The sequence below is a fragment of the Macrotis lagotis genome, chromosome 2 (assembly GCF_037893015.1).
Source record: "Macrotis lagotis isolate mMagLag1 chromosome 2, bilby.v1.9.chrom.fasta, whole genome shotgun sequence".
Classification (NCBI taxonomy): Eukaryota; Metazoa; Chordata; class Mammalia; order Peramelemorphia; family Peramelidae; genus Macrotis; species Macrotis lagotis.
Window position 1 is genome coordinate 51,677,546 of NC_133659.1, and position 13,879 is coordinate 51,691,424.

The 13,879-nt window shown below is 35.0% G+C and overlaps 1 long non-coding RNA gene across 3 annotated transcripts in view; it reads left to right on the forward strand.

Moving 5' to 3' along the window:
* The first annotated feature begins 287 nt into the window (after nucleotides 1-287).
* LOC141510994 (uncharacterized) overlaps nucleotides 288-13,879 on the forward strand; it is a 54,117-nt gene continuing 40,525 nt past the window's right edge. For 2 of the 3 annotated variants that reach the window (XR_012475226.1, XR_012475228.1), the window contains exon 1: nucleotides 288-410. This is a non-coding gene — a long non-coding RNA (uncharacterized LOC141510994). Of the gene's footprint in view, nucleotides 411-4,754; nucleotides 4,873-13,879 lie in introns of all 3 variants that reach the window. The other variant, XR_012475227.1, reaches the window with a different exon arrangement.

The following is a 13,879-nucleotide window of genomic DNA, read 5'->3' on the forward strand; positions in this document are numbered from 1 at the left end:
TAACTTTATTTTAAGCGAATGGCGGTGAGAGCAAAACAAGGTCTACTTGACAAAATCTGTCAGCCAAAGAATCCAACCCACAAAATAGAACTGATATGGACCCACTAAAAAGTGTAAATGGCACCTTGACTGGAAGACAAGGAAGAATAAGTGAGCTGGAAGCATAAGGTTATAACCGGTTGCTCTAGCAACTGAGGGAAACTTTAAATTTGATTGTGGCTTGGGGAGGACGTTCCAAGGAGTGTTGCTATGGTATCAAGTCCCTCTATTCAGAGCGAACAAAGTAACACAAGGGGAGTAAAACCAAGGGGTGCTTGTTCCTATGAAGGGCTTTCCCAATTTGGAAATTCTGTGATTTAATTCCCATGAAGAGACATTGAGCCATTTCTCCTGAGTGAGATCAACTCTAGGTAAGAGAAGTCACAAGCTTGTAAAGAGGGGATAAGAGAGGCTGCTAAGAAAATGTTAAACTCCTCAGCAGGACTATTTTCACACAGTTTCTTTCTCTAGTTCAGAAACTCTGAAGCCCCATAATTTAGCAGCCTCTGGCTACAGGAGGGAGGGGAATAAAGAACAAGTTCCAAAGACATTCAATGTGTGACTGTAGGTGGAATTAAATAAGCTCAATAAGAAGTGAATAAACCAACGAAAAATCATATTGAATTTGCTTTTTAGTTTATTTACAAAAGAAAATTCTTACAATGCTCCAATTCAATGCAACAAACAAGCTACAGTATTTAATTGAATACTAAGTATGCTCTCAGCTCTAGGAAAGGACACCAAAAAAAAAAAAAAAGAAACCATTCTTACCTTCATGGACCTTCCATTCTCTTAGGCAGATACAACATATACAATACATACCCTATAATTGTTATTTTTTAAGGGGAAGAGAACAAAAACTGGTGGAGGCAAGGATTGGGGAGGGGTATGATTGGGACAGACCATTAACACCATTGCCTTGCAAAAATAAATTTAAAAAAAGAAGAGTTATAAATTACAAATAGATTTGATTGTAGTCCTTATGTAATCAAGAATCATCAAAGCTTCTCAGGGAGGGGAAGACTTGGCTAGACTTGGACTTTAGGGATCTACTTTTTGCTAGTTATATGGAGAACTGATTGGAGAAGTGAAGAGGCTAGATACAAGGAGACAAATTAAGTCTACACTATTATCTCTTAGGATGACTAATTGGAATTTGAAGGTTGGACCTTAAAAGTCATTTAGTCCAATCCTGTCAAAATTAATATTTTATAAATTAATTCTATTTGACCAAATCTTAATCTGCTTAATTGTGACTAGAATTGACCCTGGGGTCTCACTGACCATTCCAAAAAGGTCCAGACTCTGGAAGAACTACAATATTAGGATGATTTGAAATACAGTCATAAAAATGATTTATATAACACTTTTTAAAGGATTGACCTAGTAATATTGAGAAGTTCAGAACGAAAGCACAGACTACCAGATACCCATTGAGGTCATTTGCTAAGGAATAGAAAGGAAAGTTTTTATGTAAATATAATATCCCATACTTTACATTGTGTTTATCTTAAATATTATTTATCTAGATTTACAATCTGATAATTTTATGGCTTTTATGTCATTGTCTTATAATGAGTTCTTTTCCACTTCCAGGACAGAAATAATAAATTCTCTGGTTACTAATATAATGTCAAGTCACTCATGAAGTTAAAGTCATTTAGTGGAACTGGGACCATCCATGGGACAAGTCCACAGATTAATAAGGATAGAGTAATTTCTGTTCATTCAATTGATGACAAGGGTTTTAAGAAACAACATATCACCCTGTTCTGCTCACTGGGGTTATTCTTTGTTCAGTATGAAGACTACAAGGATCTTGTCTGACAGGACTTCAATCACCACCTCTATAGTTCTGGTTGAGACATACCCTCTTCCCTTAATGTGTGCAATGAATATATATGCTGCTTAGAGCCAAAAACTACCTTCCCTTGAAAAACTTGACATTGTGCCTTCCCGTTTAACTCCTCCCTTCAACCCATTGCAGGCCATGCAGCCTTTGAAAATCTTAACATAAATGTTCCATGATATGTTTACATGTCTTAGCTAAGTGGTTCATAACAGAGCTATTTTGTTTCATCTTTTAAGAATTGTGATCTTTTTGTGAGTCTCCACATGTGCTACCAAGCATAAGTGACTATAATATTAGAAGAGGAGAATAACTCAGAGGCCTTTAGTTAGGCTTGACTTACAGATTTTTCGAGGGACACAGTCATTTGAATAATCTTGATTAACTTAATAATATACATGATTAGATAAGGGGAAATTTCACAATTCAAAGGGAGTTCTTGGATTGAAGGTGCTATATTATCTAAATTACTTATGAGGTAGGATTCATTGGTATTTAAGAATTTTTTTTTTTTTTTTTAGCAACTAGGAGAGGCAAAATTGTTTTGTTGACCACATAGGCCCTGGGGTAATGTCTACATCATATCAACCATTCTGGTAGAATATGAAAAATACAGTCCATTCTGACTAGTTTGAGGCATCTTAATGATCCCACAAATTTCAGTTGCCTAGTCTTTTCTGATCTCACACAGATAATTTAATCTGGTTTTAGTGAAATCTGAAAAGTATAAGTTGTTGGAATGTTAGAGTATGTAAGTAGATAAAGAATGTCATAGATAGATGAAATGACTAAATATTCTCCACAATGTTCTTGAAACATGGAAGAAAGAACATAAAATCTCAAAAGAGGACTCTCTTGAGAAGATTTCAGAGGCCAACTAGTAAAACCATTAGACAAGGAAGAATATTCTCAACCATATAACCAAGAAATGATGACTTAGCCTTCAGTTCTAAGCCTCTAATAAGAATGAATCTATTACTTACAGGAAAACATGTAACTTCTGAAAAACTTTAACTACAGGAAGTTCTTCCTTATATGATATAGGCATTTATTCTCCAAATGTTTACTCATTGAACCAGTCCTGCCCTCTATTATCAAAAGGTATAACACTAATCTCTCTTCCACCAGACATCTCTATAAATCCTTGAAGCTTACTATGATTTAGTCTCTAATATTCTCTTCTCCCATATTAGCCTTCTAGATTCCTTTAAATAATCGTCTATGGAAGAATCTTGAATCCTTTTAATTTACTTTTCACAATCTTCTGGAATATCTCCATATTATCAATATATTTTTGAAGGGTGACTCCTAGAATTAAATATAAAAATACCAGATATGTTCAGTGGAAAATAAAGGAAGACTCTCAACTCCTTCATTGCATCTTTCTTTGTGTAGTCTCTGGTCACATTTATACACTCAAAGAGCATTCACAAAGAGCTTGCATCTTACACATTTTTAGATATAAATTGTATAAGATAATCTAGGTCTACAAATGGGCAGCTAATATAAACACGTTGACACAGCAAAAAAGAGAATTGAGTCTATTGAGACTATTTAATGATTCCTTATATCATCTAAACCAATGATCCAATACTCAGGACCTTAGGCCCAAATGCAAGTCCAAAACAGAAGCTAAAAATTATAGAAAGATGATAAGACAAGATAAATAACCTGTAACTGTGGCCTGCCTGCTACTTAGTAGGCACTACAAACCCATCAACATGCATCGAGGACTAGGTGAGAGAAAATTCAGTTGAATTGAATCAACTGTCTTAATGGGCCAGAAAATCAACCAGTCTGAGTGAAAAATTCACTTGTTATGGTTGACTGGTACTGGTTGGAAAAGCAACTGAAATTTGTGGGATCATTAAGATGCCCCAAACTAATCAGAATAGACTGTATTTTTCAAATTCTATCTGAATGGTTGATATGATGTAGACATTGCCTCAGGGCCTATGTGGTCAACAAAACAATTTTGCCTCTCCTAGTTGTTAAAAAAAAATTCTTAAATCCCAGTGAAACCTACCCCATAAGTAAGGAATATTTCCTCAACATGTGAGACACTGGCTTGGAAGACAGTTAATTTCCTTTCTTTGCTGGGTTTCCTTAATTCTCCATGGTGACTTTGTCATTTTTGATAGACTCCAATCCCTCTTGTGTGTGGTCTAAAAATAACAAGGACTAGAAATGAGGACAACAATGAATCATATAACAGAAGTGAGAAGAGCTTTCTGCTGATAATTAGTAAGACTTTTCCAATTCAAATCCTTTAAAAAAACTACAGGATTACTAAATCTGGAAAGAACTTTCCATGAAAAAGGTGGTTTCTCCCCCCAAAAACTCAGATTTCTATGAAGCAGCTATAGCAAATCAAGAAAGGGATTTAGCAATTGCTTTGATTGTATGCACCTTGACTTCACAGGGAGTCAAAGGAAAGATACAAAGAATAAAATAAACTAAAATACTCTCACTTTCTCCCCATCGCTGCCCCTTTCATTCCCTACTCTGTGTCTCTGTCTGTCTGTCTGTCTGTCTCTCTCTGTGTGTTTATTTTTCTATCTTTTTGTATCTGTCACTATCAATGGTGCTTTCTCTATCTCTGTATCTCTCTCTGGGTTTATTTCTCTGTATGTCTCTATCTCTGTCTCTCTCTTTTTCTTTCTATGCTTCCTTATTTATCTTTTATTCTTTTTATTTCTGATTATTCAGAAAATGATGAATTATCACTAGTCTAGCATAATATACTACAACCTACCAAGTATGGTTTTACCAAAATACCCCTCAGTCCACTGCAAACTTGAGTGCATATTTTCATGATTCTTTGAAATTCTGAGTATCTGAACTCTCTTCTGATTTTGTCTTTCAGTCTCTGAGACATGTCTTACTTTTCATGACCCCATGAATCATAGAATGCAATATATTTCTGAGGTTTTGTTGGCTAAGACACTGGAGTGGTTTGTCCTTTTCATCTTTAGTAGATCAAGGTAAGACGAGGTTAAGTGACTTGCCTAAGGTCACAAATCTGAGATTTGAATTCAAATCTATCTGACCCCCAGACCCAATGGTTTCTCCAACTTAACCTCCTATCTTCTTCCAAATAAGATCATAAGAACACCTAACTTACAGGGTTGCTATGAATATCACAAAATTTCAGAGTTGGAAGGGCTCACATGATCAAAGTGACCATCTGGTTCAATCCTTTTGTTGTTGAGTCACTTCAGTCAGTCATGTCTTTCTTCTTGACCCCATTTGTAGTCTTCTTGGCAAATATGTTGTAGTGGTTTGCAATTTCCTTCATCAGCTTTTTAGAAATGAGGGAACTTAGATAAACATGGTGAAGTGATTTGTCCAGGTTAACATGACTAATTAGTGTCTGAGACTAGATTAGAATTCAGGTCTTCTTGACTCTACACCCAGAACTCTCCATTCATACCTGTTCTGAGTAGAATCAATGAAAATATTTCAGGAATCATCAAGAATATTACTCATTTTATCCAAATTTTTTCCTGATATCTTTAATTCTCTGGGGACTTATATCACAACTTTCTGTGGGGTTCTGGTCCCTTTTGGCAAAAAATTTAAGAAACATATAGATAGGATCAATAATTTAGAGCAAGAAGAAGCCTCAGGCATGATTATCAGGAGTTCTTAACCTGAGCTCCATGATTTTCTTTTGCTGTCATTGTTAATGTTATGATAATTATAAGTACAATATGACTTCTGATATTTTGGGGGTTTTTGTATTTTTTGCTCTTGATATTTTGATGATTATATTTAAATATAATTGCCATCTTTTGTTCTCTGTGTTTTATTTTATGCATTTAAAATATGAATATAAGAAGAAATGTGGAAGTTTTACAGGAATGACAGAAAAAAATGGATGAAAATCCTGGATCTGTTGAACTCCTTCATTTTAAAGTTGAGGAAACTGAGGCTCATGCAGGCTAAGAAATTTGGTTATTGTCATACAAATGGTAAATAGAAGAGTCAACGTTCATTTTCATGACTTCAGTGTCCAAATCTGCAATTCTTTCTACCTGCTGTGTCCCATAGCTTTTAGACTTTTTTCTTATTCTCATCATTTTAACACTTTGTGCCCTATTATAGTTTTTCTCATATACAAACATCTTAAGACTTCTCCAAGAACTCAGTATTAATAGACATTTATTGTTGTTATTATTGGCTAATTGATTAACCATTTCTGACTTTTTGGGTTTTCTTGGCAAAGATACTGGAGTACAAAGATGCTTCTCCAATTAGTAGACATCAGCCTCTCTCAAAACAGAAGGATGTTGACATAGTAGGAAGAGTGATGGGTTTCAAGTTAGAGGCAGCATTGTACTTGTACCTGCCTCAGTGCAAAGAATGCTGAATTAGGAGTCATGAGACTTAATTTTGAGTCCCATATTTGCTATTTTAGCAGCTGTATGTCATTAGACAAGTCACTTGATAGTTCACAGACCTCAGTTTCTTCAGTTTTTTCCACTCTAAATCCAGCATTCTTATGATCTATTATACTAAGTAAGTCACTTAATTTCCCTTTTCCTTATGTTCCACATCTTTAAAATGGAAAGGAATTAGGGTAGATAGTCTCTTAGAGTCTTCTGGCTCTCAATCTTTTGAACGCCTAGAGATAAATAAAATCCATTCATTCAAAAATTCTCCACAATTAATCACTTTTAAGGAAGAGATCATGCTCTGGTACTCAGGGTCATTATTAGTCAAGTCCATGTTTCCTGGTTTTTCAACAAGCAGTAGGCAAACTTTGAAGGTTTCATGTAGGTGGATGATTTCTTGCTGATTCAGCCGCCTGGATACGAAGACAATTTTTCCAGCTGCCACAGCTTTTCATTCTGTAGAAGTCTCAAAATGCTTTGCAATGAATCAAGCCCTTTCTTGAATAGAGTAAGTAAATAGTTCATTTTAACAGAAACTATATTGTCACTACATCAGCAATTCCCATTTACGAAAAAATGTGCATTACTTATTCAGCTATTTGAAAGATGGTATTATAGGAGAGGCTTTTTGTCAATTCATTTTTTTTCTCCAAGAGCCTTCATTTCCAAACCTATAGTATCATGTGTTTTTAAGATGTCAATTACCATTTTAAAATGTACCACTCTAGCCTGAGTTTCTCAGCAAGTTTCCATGGCAAAGAAAACACTAATCCTTTCAATTTATTGGGAATCAATGTTTAATCCTCTTTTTTTTGTTGTTCTCTACTTGCTACAAATCATGAAGAATTCTAAGCATCAGTTTAAGAAGTGAAAGCCCCATGTAATATTCTTATTACTTATTGATCATTTTAAATTAAAAGTTTTATTGCTCTCTATTTGGAGAGTAAACTAAGAAATTATGTTTCAAATGGAGATATTTTCAACATAGATTATTAATATGAATGTACATTATGAGAAGTTCCCCCTATGCTATTTGATTTCCTTAAATAGAGGTTTTCTTTTTAGTTAAAATTCAGTGAAATAATAATAAACTAAGGCACATATCTATATTTAATGACTGAATTTGAAGGCAACTAATATACAGAAAGAGAAAAACTATACAGTTGAGTTCATTATACTCTTCCTCATCCCCATCCAGAACACTAAAACTGCACCCTTTTGAGGATAATACAAAGATTAGATGGGCCCTCAAAGAGTTTTTCCTAGTCAAGTCTGTACCAGACTCAAACCATTAAATCAAGTCTTAAATTATTTCAAATAAATAAATGAGATGTTTTGTTCTTAATTATATTCAGGAATGGAAATGTTGAATTCCACTTAGATAAGTATTATTCTATCTTTCTTACATAGTCTAGATCCTAATGTCAAATTTTAGCAATTTTTGGGAAAAATAATTATTTAATTAACCATAGTGGGACACATCATGTCACAATTTCCAGATTTCTTGTCCCTTTTTTCAAAAAGCATAAAGATCATAGGCTCATTGATTAAGAGCCTAAAGAAGTCTCAGAATGGATTTTCTGGAGTTCTCAATATAGGCCATGACCTTTTTTGGTACAGTTGTTAATATTAAAATAAATATTTTGATGTAGTTTCTTTTCTTATCCTATTTATTTTATTATATATTTTATTCCTTTCTACATGTAAAAATATTATTCTAATAAGAAGACACTAACTATGTGATCCTGGACAAGTCACTTAAATCTCTTTGCCTCAGTTCCTAATCTGTTAAAATGAATTAGAGAAGGACATGCCAAAACAATATAGACTCTTCGTCACAAACATTTCAAATAGTGTCACAAAGAGTTGGTTCAGGAACAACTAAAGAACTATAACAAAAATTTTGTAATGGAATCCTTAAGTTTCATGAGACCAATAAAGAGGTTCATAACATAAAAATAGTTAAGATAAGAAAAAAGTTAAGAACCCTTTATCTATTTCCAACTCCACATTTTACAGAAGAGGAAATAGAGACTCAGAGGAGTTAAAAAATTTGATCATTATCACACAAATGGTAAATAGAAGTGTCAAGATTCATATTCAGATCTTACATTTCCAAATCTAGTATTCTTTCTACCATTGTGTCCCATGATTTTTAAATTCTTTTATTTTAATCTTGTCACTTTGACCACTTCTGTTCTATTTTAGTTATTACATAAACAAAGGATTCTAGAATGTCATCAGGGTATTAGAACACAAAGTGGTAGTGAAAACTGGGTCAACCAGACTTTGTGTTTGTGTGTGTGTGTGTGTGTGCGTGTGCTTGTGCAAGTGCACACACCTGCACACTTGCATGTTTTGCTAGGAAATGAGTTTAAGTGATTTGCCCAAAGTAAGTAATTTTTAAGTGTCTGAGTCTGGATTTGAACTCCGGTCCTCCTGACTCCAGGGCTATTGCTCTATCCACGTGCCCCCTAACTGCCCCTTGGTCAACCAGACTGACTCAATTTTTTAACTCAGTTGTGAATTTGAGTTCCCTATCTATTGAGTTATAGATCTAGTTCGATTTCTGTCATATAAGAAAAACTTTATTTGACTGGGAATTGTGAAAAAAAGCCAACAAACTTAAATGCATAGTTTAAACCTAGTCTTATGTGACTGAGAAGCTAGACTGCCTCTTATTTCCTACTTAAAAATGTTTAACTAAGAATCTAGTTTAGGCTGACCACAAACCCAGATCTGAAGATTGTTATGAGGAGTTACCTCACAATTATACATTTCAAGCCACTCATTTGTCTTATCTGAAAATGGACTCCATACTGGTCAGTTTGGTGAGGTTTCATGTTCCTTTGATTGAATACATACACTTAATGGGGTTGGGACACCTCTTTTTTCTGATTTCTGAGAACTGGGCTTGTTTGCTCTTTCCTTCCCAAACTGGAAAGTCTTTAATCTTTCCTGTAATTGGAATTAAGACTACATAATTTTGCTTCCTAATTAATTTTTATCTCTTGATTAATTATTTTTGATGTATAAAATTATGACTTTCTGAAGCTAGAGATGTCTGGTCCTCATTTGCTATGAAAATGGAAAATATAAATCAGTATTCTTAGAAATTTAAACCCTTTTTTCCTCTATCATTTCATCTTTCAGCCACTGTATTTTGGGGGGGGGGGTAGCAAAACTAACCAGGTCAAGTCAGCATTCTGAACCACAGGTCAGCAGACTTTCAGAAAAAGAGTGCTCTGATCCTTCTTTCAGTAAAGGACCATTTTTCATAGAAAGCTGCCTCCTGGGAATCAGGCTGCTGTCTACATTCCTGTTTCTTTTGAGCTATGGTGAAGTTGAGGCTTAAGGTGTTCTTGCAGTGGTTTAAGATTAAATTTAAGTTTTGAATTAAGATTTTTCCCCATGAAAGGATTAGTTTGAAAATTAACTACTCCTTCAATCTCCCAACCAGAAGACTAGTAATTTAGGTTTGTTTGTTTTTTTCTCCTCAAACCACACATTTTTTTTAGTTTGGTTTTTTTAGGGTTTTTTTTTTTTGTAAGGCAATGGGGTTAAGTGGCTTGCCCAAGGCCACACAGCTAGGTAATTATTAAGTGTCTGAGACCAGATTTGAACCCAGGTACTCCTGACTCCAGGACTGGTGCTCTATCCACTGCACAACCTAGATGCCCTCACACATTTTTTAAAAGTAACTTTTGATGAGGAAAGATGTCCACTAATGAAGATCAGTAACTTTTCAGTAATTTTATCATATCAAGGAGGCATTTAGTAGCAAAATGTCTCACTTAAGCTCAGATGGCCAGTGTGTACTAGAGGCAGAGGTGAAAGCAAACTATTCCTGATCTATTGACTCTTTGCCTACAGTTTCACAGTTAACTGTCATCCTGTAAAGTAATTTGATAAACTTATTCTCCTTAAAGTGTTAAAGGTTAACCATAGTTAAATTAATAGCTCGACTGTACAGTAGAGGGAATCCTGAATGGAGTCACAAAGACCTAAATTCAAATCCAGCATAAGGTATTTAGATTTATGATGCTAAGTAAATGATACTACTCTCTTGCTTGTACCTTGTCCCTCAAACAAGATACGCCATCTTTTAATTCTGGAAATTTTCTCTCCTTGATTGTTCTCCTTCCTTATTTATTTCTAATAACTTCTCTGGGTTCCTTTATGTCTCAATTAAAAATGCTATTTTTTTACTGAAAGCCTTTTGCAATTCTTCGATTCAAGGGGCTACTTTTTCATTATTTCCTAGTCATGCTATTTATTTATTTATCTGTTCATTTATTGATTTATTTATTTATCTAATCATTTATTTATTAATTTATTCAATTATTTGTTTGTTTAATTATTTATTTAACTATTTCATTATTTATTTATTGTGAGGCAATGGGGTTAAGTGCCCCACCCAAGTTCTCATAGCTAGGCAATTACTAAGTGTAATTACTAAGAGACCAGATTTGAACTCCAGTCCTCTTGACTCCAGGGCCAGTGCTCTATCCACTGAAGCACCAACCTGCCCCTATTCATCCTACTTAGAAGTTGTTTTCTTCTTGTCTCTCCCATTATATTGTGAACTCCTTGAGTGGAAGATGCCTTTTGCACAGTATTACCAAATAGAAGTACTTTTAAAATGGTGATTAATCAACTGATTTGTTCTGAGATAAAATATAATGTCCAAGGACTATTATTTTAAGACCTTCATAATCATTATCTTTTGAAGTTTTTCAGTTTGGTAGTATATTATTTCTGCTTATAGGCACACTGTTCCAATTAGAGCAGCCTAATGGCTATTCCCATGAATTTCACATTCTACCTTCATGGTTTTCAGCCAACTGTTCTTCACACTTATGATAAATCTTCACTTCGTCTTTCACTTCTTCCTTTTAAGCTTAGCTTAGATTTCACCTCTCATGGGAAACCCTTCTTGATCACTCAAGTGATTAGTGTTTTTTTCCCTCCAAAAAAGTGTCTTAGTTCATTTATTTCTTATGTTCTGGTCCCTCAGGTGATTACAAGATTTTTTAAGAGAGTGTTTTTTACATTTGCATCTTTAACCCATAACACAGAGTTTTATAAACATGGGTGCTTAATAAATGCTGAATTCATTTGAACTTACTCTTCAACTGATGGGTAAAAACAAATCTAGCAATAATATTTTATATCTGGTGTCAGTCATTACTTGTCTAACTCATTCTGCCACATTACATTTTTTAATTAAAATTAAAAATGATTTTTTGTTAGAACCTTTTTAGTATAGGCTATATCATAGAGGTTGAAATTTCAAATTCTGAAATTGAGGGTTCCAGTTTTACTTAGACTCAGGAGAGAGCACTGCTCTTGTAAGAGTTATGAGGGAAGAATTTATCATCTTCTTTTTCATATTTTTTTCCATTAACCATATCATTAGATAGAAGGGCACAAAAGTAAATGGAGCATCCAATCTGAGAAAGGAAAGATACACCAAGTATAATATGAGAAAGGAAATAACAAAAAAGGATGTAGAAAGATAAGAAAATGACTTCATGTCTCATCATATCTTGAACCGAAAGTAAATCCTGGCTTTGATTCAAGAAAGGACTTCTAGTAATTAGATATTGTGAATTAACTCTTTGGTTCACATATTTCCTTCATATGTCTCACTATCACAATAAACTTAGTTGAACCCCCTCTTTCCTCTGGAATTCATATGTCCTCATGGGACATCAATTATTTTTTGAAGTGGGGGAATGGATGAGGAAATATATTTGTACTAGCATCCTTTTACCAAGCATACATTTTAAGAAATATCTAGACTTTTTTTGGGGGGTGGGTAAAAACCAAGATGGAAGAATGAAGGCAGGAATTCCCATAAACTCTCCCCCAGACCACTCCATATGCCTTAAAATATGACTCTAACCAAATCCTAGAGTGACAGAACCCAAAGAAAACTGAGTAAAATAATTTTCCAACTCAAGACAACTTGGAAGATCCCTGGGAAGCGTCTGTTCCATCAGGGTTGCAAAGGGCAGCAGTATAACCCAGACCTCATTGACCCCCAGAGCAAACTGGCTCCAGTCATCCAGGAACAGCCAGGGTAGAAGCCTGGTTCTGTGGCAGGTGGGGCAGTTTCCAGGTCTCTTAGTATAGGGATTGCCAAGGAAAGATTGAAAGGTCAGCAGGAAAACTCTATGACACCAAAGAGAGCATAGAGTCCAGGTCAGTGCAGGCCTCAGTGCAGCCCCCATCCTGGGAGCCTGCAGAGCCAGACCAACAGCAGCTTCCAGTGCAATCAGTCCATGGATGTTAGGGGGATCAGGGGAGACTGCAGAGGTCTTTCCACTATACTTGGGACAGGAATCTGTTGCTTTGTCCATATGCAAAACCAGGTTGCACTCTGGGCCACATACCACCATAGCAGAATAGGGATCCTACTCTCAGTCCCAGGGCAGAGGGGAGTGTTTGTGATCATCCACAGACCAGAGCACAGATCAAGAGAACAATCAAAGAATTTCATTAGAAATTGAAGTGGGGGGTGGGGAGGAAGAGTCTTCCCTCAAAAGTTTAGGAAAGTGTTTCCTCAACCCTAGAAGCAGAGTTTCGCCTTAACAAAGAGTTAAAATCAAGTCATAGGCTGGGAAAATGAGCAAACAACAGAAGAAAAATGAAAGAAGAAAAAAGAATGTGAACACAGACAATTATTTTGGGCCTATGGAGGATCAAAATGCACATTCAGAAGAAGACAAAGTGAAAGCTGCTATATCCAATGCCTCCAAGAAAAATAGGAATTGAACTCAGGCTATGGAAGAATTAAAAAAAGTTTTGAAAATCAAGTAAGGGAGATAGATGAAAAATGTGGAAAAGAAATGAGGATGAAGCAGGAAAATCATTGAAATCAAGCCAGCAGCTTGAAGAAGATACAAAAAAATACTGAAGAAAGTAACATCTTAACAAGTTTAGGTCAAAGGGAAAAAGCAGTACAAAAGGTCAATGAGAAGAAGAATATCTTTAGAAAGCAAAATTAGACAGATGGAAAAGGAGATAAAAAAACCCTCTGAAGAAAATAAATCCTTCAAAATGTAGAATGGAGCTATGTGATGACGTTTGAGAAATTAAGAAGCAATAAAACAAAACCAAAAGAATGAAAACTAGAAGGAAATGTGAAATATCTCATTAGAAAAAGTACTGACCTTTTAAAAAATTCCAGGAGAGATAATTTGAAAATTATTGAGCTACCTAAAAGTCATGACCAGGAAAAAAGTCTAGATTTCATTTTGCAAGAAATCTCCAGGAACAATGCCCTGATATCCTAGAAACAAAGAGCAAAATAAAAATTGAAGGAATCTCCTGATTGCCTCATGAAAGAGATCCCAAAATAAAAGCTCCCAGGAATATTATAGCCAAATACCAGAACTCCCAAGTCAAGGAGAAAATATTATAAGCAACCAGAAAGAAACATTTCAGATATCATGGAGCTATAGTCAGTATTACACAGGATTTAGCAGTTTCTATATTAAGAGCTTGCAGAGCTTGGAAATTTGACATTCTGGAAGGCAAAAGAGCTTGTATTACAATCAAAATCAACTACCCAGCAAAACTGAATGCA